Below are 6,116 nucleotides of genomic sequence, written 5' to 3' on the forward strand. Positions count from 1 at the left end.
TTCTTCTCCCGACCCCTCCACGCCTCAGAAATCCGCCACTCCTCAGTGGAAAAGGAAGCCCAAGCCATAGTGGAAGCTGTGCGACATTGGAGGCATTACCTGGCCGGCAGGAGATTCACTCTCCTCACTGGCCAACGGTCGGTAGCCTTCATGTTCGATAATGCACAGCGGGGCAAAATTAAAAATGGCAAGATCTTAAGGTGGAGGATTGAGCTCTCCACCTTCAACTACGAGATCTTGTACCGTCCCGGATAGCTGAACGAGCCGTCCGATGCCCTATCCCACGGCACATGTGCCAACGCACAAATAGACCGTCTCCAAGCCCTCCAAGAGGACCTCTGCCACCCGGCGGTCACTCGGTTCTACCATTTTATAAAGTCCCGCAACCTCCCTTACTCTGTGGAGGAGGTCCGTACAGTCACCAGGAACTGCCACATCTGCGCAGAGTGCAAACCGCACTTTTTCAGGCCGGATAGAGCGCACCTGATCAAGGCTTCCCGCCCCTTTGAACGCCTCAGTCTGGATTTCAAAGGGCCCCTCCCCTCCACCGACCGCAACACATACTTCCTGAACGTGGTGGACGAGTACTCCCGTTTCCCCTTCGCCATCCCCTGCCCCGACATGACAGCGGCCACAGTCATTAAAGCCCTTAGCACCATATTTACACTGTTCGGTTGCCCCGCATATATCCATAGCGACAGGGGGTCCTCCTTCATGAGTGACGAGCTGCGCCAGTTCCTGCTCAGCAAGGGTATAGCCTCGAGCAGGATGACCAGCTACAACCCCCGGGGGAACGGGCAAGTAGAGAGGGAGAACGGCACGGTCTGGAAGACCGTCCTACTGGCCCTACGGTCCAGGGATCTCCCAGTTTCCCGGTGGCAGGAGGTCCTCCCGGACGATCTCCACTCCATCCGGTCGCTACTGTGTACCACCACTAATCAAACGCCTCATGAGCGCCTCCTTGTCTTCCCCAGTAAGTCCTCCTCCGGAACGTCGCTGCCGACCTGGCTGGGGGCCCCAGGACCCATCTTGCTCCGGAAACATGTGCGGGCGCACAAGTCGGACCCGTTGGTTGAGAGGGTTCACCTCCTCCACGCGAACCCGCAGTACGCCTACGTGGCATACCCCGACAGCCGACAGGACACGGTCTTCCTGCGAGACCTGGCGCCCGCCGGCAACACACACACCCCCCCGACACCGATCATCCCCTCCCTGCCACCGGCGCACCCCGTGACCGCCCCCTTCCCGGGAGGGTCGGTCCTCCTCCCGTGTCCGACCAGGAGTGAAACAGAAACAGACACCGAAACGCTCCCGGAGACGACAACGCTGGAACAAGCACCTGCACCACCACCGGGGCTGAGGCGATCGACGAGGAAGACCAGACCGCCCGCTCGACTCGTGGCATCGGTGTGACACCAAGAATGTTGTTGGACTGTAACGAAAATGTTCTTTTTCTCTTACGAATATTGTAAATAGTTTCACAAACCTTGTACATAGCCCAGTGTAGGGCTAAGATTGTAATGACATGCCCAAAATTTTTCCTCCCAGGACCAGCCTTGTAAACCCCTACCACCATGCGAACCACCACCCTGCCGGGTTCATTTTTAACAAGGGGTGAATGTGGTAGTATGTATTAGGGGTCATGTGGGACTGTGAAGCCGCGATGCTATTGGCTGACAGATCCCGGGTCCTGGTTGGCTGTTGACCCCTGGCTCCACCCTGAAGGCGGAGTATAAGAACCCGTGCTTCTCCCCGCCGCTCCAGTCTGTTGCTGAACTGCGGGGAACAAGTCACGCTTAATAAAGCCTCATCGACTTCATCTCTATTCGTCTCTCTCGTAAGTCATTGTGCGCTACAGGGTCATAATGCCACCACGCACAATGGCTGAAGCCATTTCTTCGCTGCTGCAAGGGCTTCTTCTTCTTGCTGTGAACTTGCGGTTCTTCCTCAGCAACAGTGTTGGACAGGTCAGGTAAGAAAAATCAGTAGTAATTTATCATCCCTAGGAATGACTTAAATTCTGTCACGTTACAGGGTAAGGGTATATCTTTAATGGCTTGAACCTTGCCTTCAACAGGATGCAACCCCATAGTGTCCACTCTGTGGCCCAGGTAGGTTTCCTCAGATGCCTGGGATGTGCATTTCTCTCACTTCAAATGCAATCCTGCTTCCAAAAGTCTTTTCAGTGCTTCCTCGGGGTTGGCTAAATGTTCAGCTTCATTTGTTCCAGTGATGAGGATGTCATCTAAGCTCACAACCGCACATGGAAGGCCCTACAGGAGACTCTCCATAGTTCACTGATCAATGGCACACGAGGATGAAATTCCAAAGGCAACCGGGTATATCGGTAGAGGCCGCTGTAAGTATTGATTGTCACATATTCACTTAACATGCTGCCCAATTCCAACTGCTGATAGACATGACCCATATCTAGCTTGGTGAATGATGTGCCTCCTGATGTACAAAGTCATCAATGCTGGGAATGGGTTACTTGTCTAATTTTGCTGCTTTGTTGACTGTCAGTTTGTGGTCATTGCACAGACATATTGGTCTGGTCTTGCTTGACAGTTGGAGCGAAGGGTGTGGTCCACTCAGAAAACTGGACAGGTTTAATTATTGCCACGTTTTCCAACCTACAGAACTCCGCTTTCACTTTTTCACTTAGTGAGTAAGGCGGGCCTTGAAGACACGTGGTGTTGAGTGGGAATCGACATGCATTTTAGCCTGCATGCCCTTCAGTTTTCACAATTACTCCTGAAAAATAATGTGATATTTCTTCAAAAGCTCCGGAATTCCATCAGACTTCAAATGGACTGTTCCTGGCCAGTCTAGATTTATTTTCTGTAGCCAAACTCAACCCAAAGGCGGGCCCCTCCCCCTCTACGACTGTCACAGGAAAATGGGCTATCTGCTGTTTGTAGCAGATGGGAACAGCAGCAATGCCTTTGACATGTCAGTTCTCAGTTGGGTGGACATGCACTCCACTGGCAACAGATTGCCCCCTTCGCTGAGGTACTTGAATGTGGGCGCACCAACAACAGTAGCTGAAACACTGGTGTCCACCTCTATCTGCAGTTGCTTGCCATTCACCTGCACTGTCACTGCAATGAGCAGAGACTGAACAATAGTCAACTGAATCAGAGAGTATGCAGCAGCATCCGCAGTGTCAGTTGACTTAATCAGATTAATTCTCTGCTCTGTTAGTTGTTTATTTTTTTTTTGCACTGCCCTCTCTTGTGGCAATAGTAGCATCTCTAAATCTGTATGTGTCTGTTCCATGATTCCCTCCACCCCTTTAGCAAATGTGTACTTGTCAGCTGATGCATTGTAATTTGGTTTTTCTGACTCATCGTTTGGTAGACAGGAAATCATAGAATCCCTGCAGAAGGAGGCCATTCGGCCCATTGAGTCTAGAGCAACACTGCGAAAGAGCACCCTAACCTAGGCCCACTTCCTCACCCTATCCCCTTCACCACAACTAAACTTTGGAATCTAAGGGGCCAATCCAGCTAATCTTTGGACTGTGGGAGGAAACCAGAAAACGCGGAGGAAACCCAGACAGACATGGGGAGAAAGTGCAAACTCCACACATATAGTCACCAAAGGCCAGAAATGACCCCGGTCCCTGGCGTTGTGAAGCAGCAGTGTTAATGTTTGTGCCACCACTATTCTCAGTGACAGGCTTCTGCCTGCCATGGTGCACTGCTCCATTGTTAACGTACTACAGATTCTAACAACCTCTTGAGACACTCTCGATAGCGAGAGAAAGTTCCAAAATACGTTTGAAATTAATATCTCATTCAGCAAACAAACGCCTGCAAACCAGTCTGTCCAGCAGCATATCATTCAATACATACCCAAACGCACAGTATTCAGTGAGTTGTTTCAGGTTCATCACAAAGGTAGCATTAGATTTTCCTGGAGCACAAACTCTCATGTTAAGACTATAAGAAATAAGAATAGGAGTAGGCTTTCCAACCCCTCAAGCCTGCTCTGCTATTCAATAGGATCATGGCCGATCCGGCATTCCTAACTTCTACTTTCGTGCCCTTTCCCTGTAACTCTTGATTCCCTTACTGATCAAGAATCTTTCTCAGCCTTAAATATACAAAAGGACTCTTCCCCCAAAGCTCTCTGTGGCAAGGAGTACAAAAGACTCCCAACCTGTTTAATCTTTGCCCATAAGACAATCCCTCCAAACTCGGCATCATCCTGGTGAACCTTCTCTGAGCCACCCCCATTGAAATAATATCTTTCCTTAAATAAGGGGATCAAAATTGCTCTCAGCACAGATGTGGTCTCACCAGTACCTTGTACAGATGCAGCAAGACTTCCCTACTCTTATACTCCAACCCCCTTGAAATAAGGGCCTAGCCTTCCTGATTACCTGCTGCACCTGTGTGCTAGCTTTGTGTTTTGTGCATAAGTACCCCCAAGTCCCTTCGTGCTGCAGCTTTCTGCAGTTTTTTTTCATTCAAATAATGATCTGTTCTTTTGTTTTCCCTTCCAAAATGAGCAACTTCACATTTTCCCACATTATATTCCATTTGTCAACTTCTTGCTCATTTACTTAAGCGGTCAATATCTCTTTTTGAACTGTTTGCATCCCTCTCACAACTTGCCTTTCCATCTATTTTTGTGTCACCTGAAATTTAGCTACAGTACATTCGCTTACATGCTCCAAGTCATGAATATGTATTGTAAACTGTTGCGGCCCCAGCACTGATCCCTGTGGAACCCCACTGGTTACAGATCGCAAACCTGAAAAAGAACCCCTTATCCCCACTTGCTGTTTCCTACCCATTAGCCAATTCCCTATCCATGCCAATATACTACCTCCAACACCATTGGCTCTTAAGAGGTACCTTTTGTGGACTTCTGGTAGAACTCTTTAGGGGGAAGATGATCACTGGGCAGCTCCTGCTAAAGGACTAAACTTTCAGGGTTTTTTGTTGTTGTTTTGTTTCTTTCGTCCTGGGGGTATTTTTATTCTAAAAGAAAGAACCCACGCAGCGCTCCCCCGAAGGTACGAACAGGAAAAGAAAAAGCCGCAAGGGACCGGACCGACGGTAAGCTGAGGCCCATGGGAGAAATAAGCGTGCGAGAGGAGCCGGAGAATATTTTTTAAAAGGAAGAAAAAAAAAGGTGCTGGAGGAACCGGAGCCGGAGGCTCAGAAGCAGCCGAGGAGAGTCGTGTCCCCGAACAGAATTAGCGCAAGCCTTCGAGCCTGCCCTACCGAGCCACCCCCCCCCCCACCGCACTGCCCCCCCCCCCACCCCGCACAGCAGAGCACAGGTGGCAGAAGGGAAACTGCAGCTCGGACCGCGAAGCCAGAGATGTAGTGATCTGTACATACTACATACATCTGCACAGACACCAGGGACTGCAGACAGGTGTAACAGCCACTAGAGGGCATCAGAGACAGGTATAAAGGGTCCAGCCCAAGGTAGGATCCGCTTCTTTCAGAAGCACAGGGCTAGGGAGCAGCAGCAGCTTACCTTAGCTTCACTGGTCATACCTCTTGACTGTATTACATCTAATTAAGCTCTAGAAACAGAACAAACCTAATGAATAAAGTATTTGTATGAACTGGAAGTCTACAATCTTTATTCAGACTTAGAGAATAATATATGGTACCCGGTGTGATTTCAGAAAGCTAGTTAGACACCAGCAAGAGAAGAAAAACTTAAACCGGATATTCGACTGTGGAAGACTTCGCAGCAAATGGATCCTCGACGACTAACTGGTTCGATGGAACTTGTTGGAACTCCATGATGGCTAGTAACAACCGGTAATTTAAGTTATAACTGGAAAATGTTTGAACAGATGTTCCAAATATTTATCACAGCTAATGATTTAAGCCATGCTTCTGATGCAATGAAAATAGCCCTACTTCACTCAACAGGAAGGCATGGAGCTAGAGAAATCTATAATTGCTTTAATTACTTCGAAGACAAATCCAAAGTAGAAATCATGCTCAAAAAATTTGCTAAATGCTGCAATAGACAGGCTGGTGAGATGCTGGAAAGATTTAACTCTTGTCAGAGAAACGGAGGTCCCATCTCTGATTTTATTACAAATCTCAAGTTAATACCACAAAGCTGTGATTATGCTG

General features: G+C 48.8%; 1 long non-coding RNA gene across 1 annotated transcript; it reads left to right on the forward strand.

The window, feature by feature from the left end:
- The first annotated feature begins 1,988 nt into the window (after positions 1-1,988).
- LOC140428813 (uncharacterized) lies at positions 1,989-5,741 on the forward strand. The gene is made up of 3 exons (XR_011948896.1): positions 1,989-2,111; positions 2,231-2,359; positions 5,654-5,741. It is a non-coding gene; the product is annotated as an uncharacterized lncRNA (long non-coding RNA).
- The last annotated feature ends 375 nt before the right edge of the window (positions 5,742-6,116 follow it).

Source organism: Scyliorhinus torazame, chromosome 8 (assembly GCF_047496885.1).
Source record: "Scyliorhinus torazame isolate Kashiwa2021f chromosome 8, sScyTor2.1, whole genome shotgun sequence".
In the NCBI taxonomy this organism is placed as follows: Eukaryota; Metazoa; Chordata; class Chondrichthyes; order Carcharhiniformes; family Scyliorhinidae; genus Scyliorhinus; species Scyliorhinus torazame.